Genomic DNA, 13,265 nt, shown 5'->3' on the forward strand with positions numbered 1-13,265 from the left:
CTTCTAACCCAGCCCAGGATACCATTAAACCAGCACGTCTTGCCTAGCATTTACAAGTGTATTTATGCCCTGATTGAAATGTGGGTGTGTGAGATTAGGCTCTGAATCAGCTTGAGGTGACACTTGATGCTGGTGTTTCTAATTGAAATTCTTCTTGTTTTTCTACATAGATCAGATCAGATGACAGCACAACCCAGTCCAGCTTTGTTCTGTGTAAACCCCCCCATGTTTAATCATCCAACTCAGTAATGACAGCAGGAATTGATAATTAAATTAGAAGTGACCCTACCACAACTGTGGTGTTTTATGTGCCTCCTGTTTTAGCTGTAAGGAGCTATTTTTAAATCCTACCTGGGTACCTCTAATTATCCTCATGCTGAGCTCAGGTTGACCTGGCAGGTGTAGCTGTGTGACATCCATGCTAACTATATAAAACACCATGCCCTGTTAGTGTTTCTGCTGAGCTTCAGGTTGTCTCTTTCTTCTGAATTGCTCTTTTGTGGAGAACTGGCTCACTTAACAGTTTTCTCTTACTGTCTGTCATGGGGTAAATACCTGACTGTGAGCGTGACTCTGATCTGTTTTGTCCAAGACTGTAAATAGCTAAGAGGCAAAAGGAAAAGCTTCTTACACAGCATTTCATCCCAAACTGCTCATGCTAATGCCCCCTTTCTGTTCTTGTGCAAACTTGAGCTGACCAGCTGTATATCACTCATGGAAAAAAAAATAAGATCCAGCCTTTTTTTTCCTTTGCATTGAAACAGGTTGGATGTGCTGCCACAGTTGGGGTTCAGTGATTGTCTCATTGTGTGTGCTCAGGTTTGGTACTGAAACGGAGCTCTGTTCTCTGGTGGACTTGTTTTTGCTTTGTCACTTTTCCCCCCATAATGGTGGTGGATGTGCAAGTGCAGGCTTGAGATTGACCACGTGTGTGTGCCCAGAGCACAGAGAATTGCATCTTCCCCTTCTGTGTAATTCAGTTCTTTGTGTTGGAAGCTGTGCTGAAGCTAAGCAGTATCTGTTAAGCCAATTAGTCTGTTGGAGAAGAGCGGCGGAGTTACAGCAGTTGGATCGTGCTGGCTTTCTGCTCCAGTGTTGTCCCTACTTGTGTCATTATTTTTGTGACAATGGTTTTAAAGTTTCAATAGCTTTGTGACAAAGTGTTTGTTATGATTCTGTGGCAGACAGTGGAAGGCAAATTCCAAGAAGATGTGTTTGTCATCAAAGCTGTTCCTGTGTCCTTTTTACCTTCTGATAAGATTTAAGTAACTTGTAAGATGTATAGTATCAGTTTGGTGGTGTGAGAACTGATTGCTTGTACTGGCTGGGTAACTTGAGGCTGTGTGTATATATACACACATACATACACACACAGACTGCTCTCTGTGGGAATTGCTGGTGACTCTGCCCCATTTGTCAGAAACTTAGAATAGAATAGAATCAACCAGGTTGGAAGAGATGTCCAAGATCATCCAGTCCAACCTAGCACCCAGCCCTAGCCAGTCAACTAGACCATGGCACTAAGTGCCTCATCCAGTGTTCTCTTGAACACTTGCAGTGGCAGCAACTCCACATCCTCCCTGGGCAGCCCATTCCAATGCAGATCACTTTCTCTGACAACAACTTCCTCCTAACATCCAGCCTAGACCTCCCTTGGCACAACTTGAGACTGTGTCCCCTTGTTCTATTGCTGGTTGCCTGGCAGAAGAAACCAACCCCACCTGGCTACAGCCGCCCTCCAGGTAGTTGTAGACAGCAGTGTGGTCACCCCCGAGCCTCCTCTTCTGCAGGCTGCACACCCCCAGCTCCACCAGTCTCTTCCCACAGGGCTGTGCTCCAGGCCCCTCACCAGCTTCATTACCCTTCTCTGGACACATTCCAGCACCTCAACATCTCTCTTGAGTTGAGGAGCCCAGAACTGGACACAGGACTCAAGGTATGGCCTGCCCAGTGTTGAGTACAGGGGACAAATAACCTCCCTGGTGCTACTTGCAGAGGAGAACAAGCTGAAAATACTCACGGGATTTGAAACTGTAATTTTATGTTACCATGGTTTGGCAAAGATTAGAAGCAAATGATGATGCTATTAACTCAGTATTATTTCTTTTTTTCCCCTTAAGAGAGGTAACTATTGTTCATTCCAGAATAATTAGTCTGACATTGTAGGAAAGTGTCTTAAATCACTGAGCACACCTCTTGCATTCTGTTCTTCAGACACTCTCCTATGCTTAGCAATGCTAGAGTTCTAGATTTTTATAAGTGCTTCAAGCTCCTCAACACCATTTCAGTTGCACTGGAGTTCAGGTTTTCTGTCATCTTTTGTGTACAGGTTTTATTTGCTTTAACATCTGTCATCAGGTTAGATTTGCTTTAATATCTATCATCATGAAAGATGTGAGCATTGAGTTGTATTGTTGGTTTTCTCCCTCCCCCTTCTGAAAATTACAGCTGAATATAAACAATATTTTGCATTTAAGTAGTTTAAAGTGCTAGTAAATTATCTTAGAGGTGATTTGCATTGTAAAACTGTTTCATGGTAGTAAATATTTGATTTCTTTAAAGATACCTTTTATGTCCTGCTACCATATTATTTAAAGACACTATCAGTCTCAGTAGGACTTTATAATAAGCCTGCCAAGCAGCTGCCAAGTGCAGATAGCCAACATTTACATTCAGTGTTGTGTGATGGTAGCTGTGACATGATTCCAATTAAAAGCTTGTTCTGCACACTGCAGATGTCTTCTGAATATTAATGTGTACTACAGACAGAGCAGATGGAATCTCTTTAAAATACAATGCAGTGAATGCAAAATAGAGGTTAGGGTTTCGGTGGATACCGAGGCAGTCAAAATTGTTCTTTCCCCCCCCCCCCCCCAGTGTTTTTCACTGCTAAACCATCAGAATATCTGTGTATCATCACAATCTTTCCTTACATATAGGAGGAAATCAACTCTTTGTTATGCATCCAGATTAAAATGCAGCATTATGATGTCTAGTTGATTGGATAGGGCTGGGTGCTAGGTTGGACTGGATGATCTTGGAGGTCTCTTCCAACCTGGTTGATTCTATGATTCTATGATTATGCCTTATTGGAGTTGTCTTTGATGCCAGATGCACCTAAAAAAATTATTAGACGTGTGTGCAACATTTGCTGTGTCTTAAAATAAACCTCTGCCTAAAGGACAGATATCAGGAACTGGATAAGAGTTGAAATGTAGGATGCATGTGAGTCCTTTGTGGAGAAAGGCTGTGTAAAAGTACTTACAGGTGTGCGTACTTAAATGAGATTTGAAGAGGTTATGGGAGATGTGTTAGGAAAAAAATCATCTTGGAGAGGAGGGGTAGTATAAAACTGGGAAATGAAGAGTGAGAAGGATGTCAGTGGTGCACCACAAGCTAGTGTGTTGGGAACGTGAAGTTAGCTGGCAGAAAACAGCAAGAATCCAGCTGTGAAAGTGTGTGGATTAATTACTTAAGTATATACTGTGTTTGTCAGTCCTTGAGAGCTGGAGTAAAGCCTTGCTGGCAGGACTGTTCAGCACCTGGGAAATAACAGTGTGCTGTTAGAAACAGGAACTAGAAGTATTTCTGTGAAAACATGAAAAAGGGACTGTGTGTGGCACTTGGTGCCTTGGTTTAGTTGCTTAGATAATGTTGGGTGATAAGTTGGGCTTGATGAGGGGGAAGTGAAGGGGAAAAGGGTGTGGGGGATTCTAGTTAATGGGAGGTTGACCACGAGCCAACAATGTGCACTCGTGGCCAGGAAGGCCAATGCCATTCTGGGGTATATCAGAAGGGCTGTGGTTATTAGGTTGAGAGAGGTTCTCCTGCCCCTCCTCTGTCCTGATGAGGCCACATCTGGAGTACTGCATTCAGTTCTGGGTGCCCCAGTTCAGGAAGGACATAGAACTGCTTGAGGGAGTCCAGCACAGAGCCACAAAGATGATGAAGGGAATGGAACATCTCTGTTATGAGGACAGCCTGAGGGAACTGGGGCTCTGCAGCTTGGAGAAGATGAGACTGAGAGGAAGTTCTTCACAGAGAGAGTGATTGGCATTGGAATGGGCTGCCCAGGGAGGTGGTGGAGTTACTGTCCCTGGAGGTGTTCAAGAAAAGCCTGGATGGGACACTTAGTGTCATGGTCTGGTTGACTGGCTAGGGCTGGGTGCTGGGTTGGACTGGATGCTCTTGGAGGTCTCTTCCAACCTGGTTGATTCTATGGAGAGAATGGCTGTACTCTTTGGGTCAGTGAGTTCCACACCTTAGCAGTGGCTGTTCTGTGACCAAATGCAAATTTCACAGTAGTGAAATGTACAGAACTTTCAACGAGGCATTGATGTGGTTTATTTTGCTGTATTCACACTCTCCTGTGTACAGTTCATTAATCTGTGGAAAGAGATTTATGCAAGAGGTGCAGTTAGAAACAATAAAAATGGAATAGCTTACTAGACTTAGTTAAATGACTTATTTTATGACTTAGAAATTATCTCCAGAATTTCCAAATACTTTTGGTGTAATTCAGCTTTCTGAGTAAGCCTGAAGAGGTTTAAGTGTTGTTAATTTGTAACCTAGAGCAATGACTTTGCACCTTAAAACCATCAAAGAATAAAAATCTGGTTAAGAGTCTTTAGAGTTCAATGTTCTAGAAGATAAGAAGTTGTAATGTGAAATGTCTTAGAAGATTTTTCAGTGTCTTAGAAATCAGAGCTGTAGTAAAAGACCAATTGAGATACGAAGGTGCTACTTTAAAGAGCTCTGCTTGTCAAACGTGGCTTTAAACAGCACTTCTGAAGCTTCTACCGAAACCATCTCAGACAAAATTTGTCTTCATTACATTTGAGAGATCTTAAATACCCTACAGTGTTATTTCTCCTGCCTGATACATCTATGATCTGTGGTGGGGCAGGGGTATGGTAAAATACAGAATGGACGTTTGAAAGTAGAACTGGTAAGATAGAAGGGGAAGAGTCAAGACACTGGGAAAAGGAATGTGCTGTCCTTCCTTTGGCACTGCACCTAGACATCAGAGTTAGTTGCCCATGTTAGTGATTGGGAAGTGCCTTGTGGTTCCTCAGATAAGATGCAACTAACTTTCCCTGTAGGAAGGATTTATTTTAAGGAAACCTGTAATTATTTCTCCTTCATGTGATACTACTGTTAGTCTCATCTTTGACTCTTTCTGTCTTTCAGAATCCCTATGAAAATAACTTCCAAATACATTGTGAAACTTTACTTACCTACTTAATGTAGGCTTAAGGTCATTCTGGCTTTGAAAACTTTTGTGATACTACTAATGTGGCTCCTTTACCTCCCAGTCTCTGAAATGCCTTCCTCTTTAATCTTGCTCCTAAAGCTCAACCAAAGATCTCACCATCTTTGTCGTTGACGTGGACCGAGGCATTGAGGGTACCCTCAGCAGATTTGCTGATGACACCAAGCTGTGTGGTGCAGCAGACTGGCTGGAGGGCAGGGATGCCATCCAGAGGGACCTGGAGAGGTGGACACAAGCCAACCTCATGAGGTTCAACAAGACCAAGTGCAAGGTCCTGCATCTGAGTCGAGGCAATCCCAAGCACAAATCCAGGCTGGGCAGTGAGTGGCTGGAGAGCAGCCCTGAGGAGAGGGACTTGTGGGTGCTGCTGGAAGAGAAGCTCAACATGAGCCTGCAGTGTGCACTTGCAGCCCAGAAAGCCAAGCAGAGCCTGGGCTGCATCAGGAGAAGTGTGGCCAGCAGGGCCAGGGAGGTGATTCTCCCTCCTCTACTCTGCTTTGCTGAGAGTACTGCATCCAGTTCTGGAGCCCCTATTACAAGAGGGATGTGGAGATGCTGGAGAGTGTCCAGAGAAGGGCCACGAGGAGGATGCTCAGAGGGCTGGAGCAGCTCTGCTGTGAGCACAGACTGAAAGAGTTGGGGCTGTTCAGTCTGGAGAAGAGGAGGCTCCCAGGTGACCTTCTTGTGGCCTTTCAGTGTCTGAAAGGGGCCTCCAGAAAATGTGGGGAGGGACTTTTTAGGCTATTGGGGAGTGCCAGGACTGGGGGGAATGGAGCAAAGCTGGAGGTGGGGAGAGTCAGAGTGGAGGTGAGGAGGAAGTTGTTGAGCATGAGAGTTGTGAGAGCCTGGAATGGGCTGCAGAGGAAGGTGATTGAGGCCCCATGGCTGGAGGTGTTTAAGGCCAGGCTGGCTGAGGCTGTGACCAGCCTGATGTAGGGTAGGATGTCCCTGCCCATGGCTGGGGTGGGGGTGTGGAACTAGACGATCCTTGTGGTCCCTTCCAACCCTGACTAATTCTAGGATTCCCCTTTTCACTTACTGTGCCTTGCTTTGCTACACCCTCCAGTGTTTTGCTTCTTCTAAACAGTACTTTGAATATATGTCAGTTGCTTCCTAATTCCCAGCTCTTTGCAGCATCCTTCCTCTTCTGTGCTGTGTAGAATTGTGTCTTTCCAGTCTTTGGAATAAGAAAATCTAAGTCTTTCATTTCAATCTCTGACTACCTCTGTTGTAGCATACAGTTATATCTTTAGTCACTGTGAAATGTGTCCTTTCAGCTAAGGTTGTAACTGAGCGCTGGGGATTTGTCTGATTTCATGTCTGCAAGGCAAATGCCTGCCTTCTTGCTATCTCTTTGATCTTCCTAATATAGATTACTCTCATTTAAAAAATCAACACCAAAAGGTGAAGTGTTGTGTTGCATTTGGCTAGATCTGAGACACGTCAGCAAGAAACAGGAGAGGGTTGTGTGGGTCATGGCATTGTAATATCAGATAATAAAAAGTGCTGCTTGATAGGTATTGTGATGGTTTGGGTGTTCCCTGCCCCCCCACACTTTGGAAATCACCCAGACTAGACTCAGCAGCTCTGGAAATAGGAATGAAGCTTATTATTTACAGCTAGCACAATATACAAGCAGATAGTTACAGTATATACAGTTATAGACAGAAATAGACAAGGTAAAAGGTGATACAGAAACACAACAGCCCTCCCAGAAACCTGAGTCCCCAGGAGGGGCTCCCAAACACCCCTTCACCTTCCCCCTACCCCTCTCAACCTTACCCCAGTCCCAAGGAAGAATGGAGGTTCAGCCAGGGGGGTTAGGAAGCAAAGTGGATTAGCCCAAAATGGAGGGTGAGGTTAGAGAGTAAGATGCAGCTCAGCCAGCAGTCCCAGTGAGAGTGGTTATCTGTGGTTTTATTTCTTGTTCCTATACATCTCAGCAAGCCTATGAATGAAGTAGACATCACCACTGTTTTCCTTTCACAGCCTGTAATCTAATTCTTCTCACCAAACCATTCTAGCTAGCTTCAAACTAGCACAGGTGTTCATCATCCTTTACTTAGGCTTCAGTCAAGCTGTTGCTCCCTGGATTCTGAGAGCAGAAATCACTGCATAATGGGGCTGTGATCCCTTTTTGTGTTGAGTTAATATCTGCTGGGAAACGTCATCAAAGTGGCACAGTGCAGGGCAGTTCAAATTCAGTTGTGGAATGAGGTTAGTCAAACAGTGATAGGTCTTTCTAAAGTGGTTTTAACTTAAAAACAAACAAGCAAATCTCTTAACATCCTAGCCAAGAAATGCTTTTATAACCAGAGGTTCACCCTGATGTCTTTCAGAGAGTCAAGAAGAGATTCATCTGTCTTGAAGCTGTCAGCTATTTAAAGTTTGTCCCTTCCAGAGTGCATATTAAATTTTCATCTGTCTTTAAATACATAAAGACAACCCAACCCAAACCCCAACCAACCCAAAATAGCACAACAGCTTTAATAACTTCATAAAACCATCCTTTTTTTTAACTGATATGGATGCCTCTCTTGTTGACTCAACCTTTTCCCTCAGAAATACTACATTCTTTCTATCCAAGAGGTTCTAAGAAAGCTCTGAAAGCAAGGATCAGGGGCTCCATTTTCTGTCAGTTAGTTTTTAAATCCAAATTAAATAAAATAGGGACCAAGATGTGTTGCTCCTTTATTTTTACATCTTATATCTTGCTACTGGTGAGAGCTATTTTTATCTACTGGGAATGGAAAGGTATCTATGCATCCTATGGCCCTGGAGGTGTTTAAGGCCAGGCTGCATGAGGCTGTGGCCAGCCTGATGTAGGGTAGGTTGTCTGTGGCCATGGCAGGGGGGTTGGAACTGGATGATGCTTGTGGTCCCTTCCACCCCTGACTGATTCTATGATAAAAGAGGTTCCACCTCAACAGAAGGGAACTTCTTTACTGTAAGGGTCACAGAGCACTGGAACAGGCTCTCCAGAGAGATTGTGGGATCTCCTTCTCTGGAGACTTTCAAAGCCTGTCTGGATGTGTTCCTCTGTACCTTGTCTCAAGTTGTGCCAGGGGAGGTCTAGGCTGGGTGTTGGAAGGAATCTCTTCCCTGAGAGTGTGATTGGCGTTGGAATGGGCTGCCCAGGGAGGTGGTGGAGTCGCCGTCCCTGGAGGTGTTCAAGCAAAGCCTGGCTGAGGCACTCAGTGCCATGGTCTGGTTGATTGGCTAGGGCTGGGTGCTAGGTTGGACTGGATGATCTTGGAGGTCTCTTCCAACCTGGTTGATTCTATGATTCTGTGACTTGTTAAACCAGAACACTTTACATTCTGTTTTTCTCATTGCTGTTCGTGTAGGTTGATTTCTGTGCTGTGCTTTTATAGGAGAGTGCTCTAGAAATCACTAAATTCTGCTAATTTGTTTTATAAAGCTGGGATTTTTTTTTCTCTATGATCTATACTACTTGTAACAAACTTCATTCTTTCATCAGGAAACCTTAAAAAAAACCTGAATTAGTTAATCATTGCATGAAAGATCAGCATTGAATTGCTGTGTGCACTGTCTGCTGCTGTAAATTGTAGCAGTGTCACAAATAATCATCAGGTTTGGGATTTTTTTTCCCCTTAATTATAATTAGGCATTGTTCATAGGTCCTAGTAAAAAGCAGAGTGCTTGTGGAGGAAGAGAAATAGTTTTCAAGGTACAGAGTGGTAACATCTAGTACTTTAAGCTCATGCCTGGAATGCAAGTTCTTCTTTTGTCCCTGGGTTGGGTTTTTTTGGTTGTTGGGTTTGTGGTGTTTTGGGTTTTTTTTCTGTGATTCTGAACTGATCATTTGAGTTTTATTTATCCTTTCTGTAAGAATTTAATATTCTTATGACTTTTTAGTCTAGAGAAGACTGAGAGGGGGTTTAGTAAATGTTTGTAAACATCTGAGGGCTGGTCAAGGGAGGGGGACAGGCTTTGCTCACTGCTGCCTGGGATAGGACAAGGAGCAATGGGTGTAAGCTGCAGCATAGGAGGTTCCAGCTCAACACAAGGGGGAACTTCTTTCCTGTCAGGGTCCCAGAGCACTGGAACAGGCTTCCCAGGGAGGCTGTGGAGTCTCCTTCTCTGGAGCCTTTCAAGGCCTGTCTGGATGTGTTCCTCTGTGATCTGTGCTAGATTGTGTGGTCTTGCTCTGGCAGGGAGGTTGCACTCAACGGTCGCCTTGGGTCTCTTCCAACCCCTAACATCTATATGTGTAAGAAGGTAGCAATAGGTGAGAGAATGACTGTCATAATTTTTCTATTCATTTCAGTCCTTAGTGTCTTGTGCAATCCTTGTGAGTAGTGCAGAGAACTAACTTACTCTCATACAGTCACCCTGTGACTTAAAAAAGCTTGCTGTGTTTTTTTTACCAGGCACTTTTCAGTACGCTGACAAAAAGTGGATGCCACACATTGTAGCAAAAGCCTTTCTGAGAGCTGTTTTGGAAAGCTGGGGAACAATTTTGCTGTCACTTGTTTGGCTTAAATCCTTTAATTGTCAGTTTGGCTTCAAAGGTAGTATCCTTGTCTCTTTCATATGCTTTTTCACCTCTAGGACTTCGTTTTAGCAGCAGCCTGTAACACTTAGTCAGGATTCAGTATTAAGTAGCATCAGATACTTAAAAGGAAATCTCAGTTCCCAGGCAAACTGAGGAATATTGGTGAAATTCCAGATTTATTTTTTTCACTTTTGGAAAAGATCTTAAAAAAAAATCAATTCTATGTTTGAGGTTAAGTGGTTCTCAGCATTGTTAGGTTATCAAGACAAGCCTGGAGTATGTGATCTCAGCTGAGGTTGTTCAGTCTGGAGGAGTCTGAGGAGATAAATAACCTCTTTGTTCTCCCTCTCTGTACCTTATCTCAAGGTACCTACAAGTACCTTGAAGGGAGGTTGGAGTGAGGAGGAGATCAGTCTCTTCTTGATGACAAATGACAAGACCAGAGGAAGTGGTTACAAGCTGCACCATAGAATCATAGAATCAACCAGGTTGGAAGAGACCTCCAAGATCATCCAGTCCAACCTAGCACCCAGCCGTAGCCAATCAACCAGACCATGGCACTGAGTGCCTCATCCAGGCTTTTCTTGAATGTCTCCAGGGACAGTGACTCCACCACCTCCCTGGGCAGCCCATTCCAATGCCAATCACTCTCTCTGCAACAACTTCCTCCTAACATCTAGCCTAAACCTGCCCTGGTGCAGTTTGAGGCTGTGTCGTCTTGTTCTGTCACTGGTTACCTGGCATAAGAAACCAGCCCCACCTGGCTACAACCTCCTTTCAGGTAGTTGCAGACAGCAGTAAGGTCTCCCCTGAGCAGCCCCAGTTCCATCAGCCTCTCCTCACAGGGCTGTGCTCCAGCCCCCTCACCAGCCTTAGTGCCCTTCTCTGGCCATGTTCAAGCACCTCAACATCTTTCTTAAACCAAGAGGCCCAGAACTGGATGCAGTACTCAAGGTGTGGCCAGAAACCTTTATTCTTTTCAATCTGAAACAGCCTCTGTTGAATGTTCCTGTCTAGTGCTTAAGTCAGTCTGTGCCTCCTGACAGTATGGAAAATACACACCTGTTTAGCAGACATTCCTGATTTTTCTCAAGCTGTGGAGTTGGTTTGGTGTCCTGAGACAGTTGTGGCAGAACTGTGGAATGCACAACTTCATTTTCCTCTCCATTGCTGGCGTCATTTGCCTTTGGCTGCCGGGGCTGGAAACTGGGCAGGTTTGGTCTCTTCTGGTACAGCAGTCTAATATACCCCTGGTTTTGTTGTGTTTACCCAATTACTTAACTCCCATGAGCAGAGTAAAATCAGGGACTGTGCCAAAGGTCAGAACTCTGAATTTTCACTGCACCTGAAGTTTTGGCATAATGGAGAGTTTGCATGCAACCCTCTGCCAGGAAAATCTCATTTCTGCAGTTGAGGTGTAACTGACCTGACATGTGGCCCATTGGCACACCAGAGGGAAGCTCTAAATGCAGGTATAAAAACCAGCAGCTCCTTTTTGTTGTTGAAGATAGCAGCTCTGCTGGGTGCTGCCAGTTTGGAGTGCTGGATCCACTGTGTTCTTGTTGCAGTGTGGGCAAAGGTGTGCTGGAATGGTTGTGCTGCTATCAGACATTACAATTAGTGCTTGTAATTAGATGCCCTTTAGCGTTCAGCATAGGAAACAGGCTGGGTTAACCATAAGTGCATTATTTCTTTCCTCTTCATCTAATTTTTTTTGGAGTCTGTCCACAAATTAATTGAGGTGGATGTGGGACCTTCCCGAGCTGTTCTCTCAGCAGTGTGCAGTGCCAGGCTTTTCTCCATGTACTTCTAATGACAGATCAGAATCACACAGAGTCACAGAATGTCAGGGGCTGGAAGGGACCTCCAAAGCTCATCCAGTACAAACCCCTGCAGAGCAGGATCACCTGCACCAGATCATGATGGAACACATCCGGGTGGGTCTTGGATATCTCCAGAGAGGGAGACTCCACAACCCCCCTGGGCAGCCTGTTCCAGTCTTCAGTCACCCTTACAGGGAAAAAAATCCTCCTCATGTTTCCATGAAACTTCCTATGCCTCAGCTTCCACCCATTGCCCCTTGTCCTGGCATTGGGCATCACCCAGCAGAGCCTGGCTCCAGCCTCCTGGCACTCACCTTTTACATATTGATAAACATGAGTGAGGTCACCTCTCAGTCTCCTCTTCTCCTAGCTGCACAGCCCCAGCTCCCTAAGGCTGTCCTTGTAACAGAGATGTTCCATTCCCTTCATCATCTTTGTGGCTCTGTGCTGGACTCTCTCAAGCAGTTCTATGTCCTTCCTGAACTGGGGCACCCAGAACTGAATGCAGTACTCCAGATGTGGCCTCACCAGGGCAGAGTAGAGGGGCAGGACCTCTCTCAACCTAATAACCCCTCTTGCTCCTCAAAGCTGAAGAGCCCCAGCTCTTTAGGACCCCAGCCCAGAAGGGTGCCTAGGAGTGGCTGTACTGTCTGTTCAGTAAAGAAGGTAGTTAAAAGCAAAGAGTTTCTCCTTGGTAGTGCAAAACAAAGGAAAAGACTAACTTTCTGTACTAGCAAATGCTAGATTTTATCTCTTTAGCATAAAAAGAGTGATCTGACAACATAGAAAAGTGAACCTGAAATTTTATATGTGTTAAAACTGTCACTGGTGTAAGAAAAAGCAAAGTATCATTTTAATCTTAAAAGCTTTGTGGAGGGAGAACAACAGTACTCTCTTAACTGTCCTTAAAAGGTTATGTTTTGTTTTTCCCTTCTTTTTAACACTGGAAAACTCGATGCTGTTTTGATGACACTGAACCCTGCTCTGGGATAAAATAGGATTCTAAAAGAATCTGTGGTCAGGAAGTTCATCCAAATAAGAGAGGAAGTTTAAATACCTTGTGTACCCAGCAGCATGAACAAGGAAGCAATGAAATCTGGGTTCTGTCATCCAGAGAGACCTGGACAGGCTGGAGAGGTGGGCACAGGCCAACCTCATGAGGCTCAACAAGACCAAGTGCAAGGTCCTGCATCTGGGTTGAGGCAATCCCAAGCACAAATCCAGGCTGGGCAGTGAGTGGCTGGAGAGCAGTCCTGAGGAGAGGGACTTGGGGGTGCTGCTGGATGAGAAGCTCAACAGGAGCCAGCAGTGTGCACTTGCAGCCCAGAAAGCCAAGCAGAGCCTGGGCTGCATCAGAAGTGTGGCCAGCAGGTCCAGGGAGGGGCTTCTCCCCCTCTACTCTGCTCTGCTGAGACCTCACCTGGAGTACTGCATCCAGTTCTGGAGCTCCCATTACAAGAGGGATGTGGAGATGCTGGAGTGTGTCCAGAGCAGGGCCAAGAGGATGCTCAGAGGGCTGCAGCAGCTCTGCTGTGAGGACAGACTGAAAGAGTTGGGGCTGTTCAGTCTGGAGAAGAGGAGGCTCCAAGTTGACCTCATTGTTGTCTTTCAGTGTCTGAAGGAGTCAAAAAAAAAAGCTGAGGAGGGACTT

The 13,265-nt window shown here is 45.0% G+C and overlaps 1 protein-coding gene across 1 annotated transcript in view; it reads left to right on the forward strand.

The window, feature by feature from the left end:
• PRKAR2A (protein kinase cAMP-dependent type II regulatory subunit alpha) overlaps positions 1 to 13,265 on the forward strand; it is a 91,449-nt gene that overhangs the window by 15,699 nt on the left and 62,485 nt on the right. The window lies entirely within an intron of this gene.

This window comes from Pogoniulus pusillus, chromosome 16 (assembly GCF_015220805.1).
Source record: "Pogoniulus pusillus isolate bPogPus1 chromosome 16, bPogPus1.pri, whole genome shotgun sequence".
Taxonomy (NCBI): domain Eukaryota; kingdom Metazoa; phylum Chordata; class Aves; order Piciformes; family Lybiidae; genus Pogoniulus; species Pogoniulus pusillus.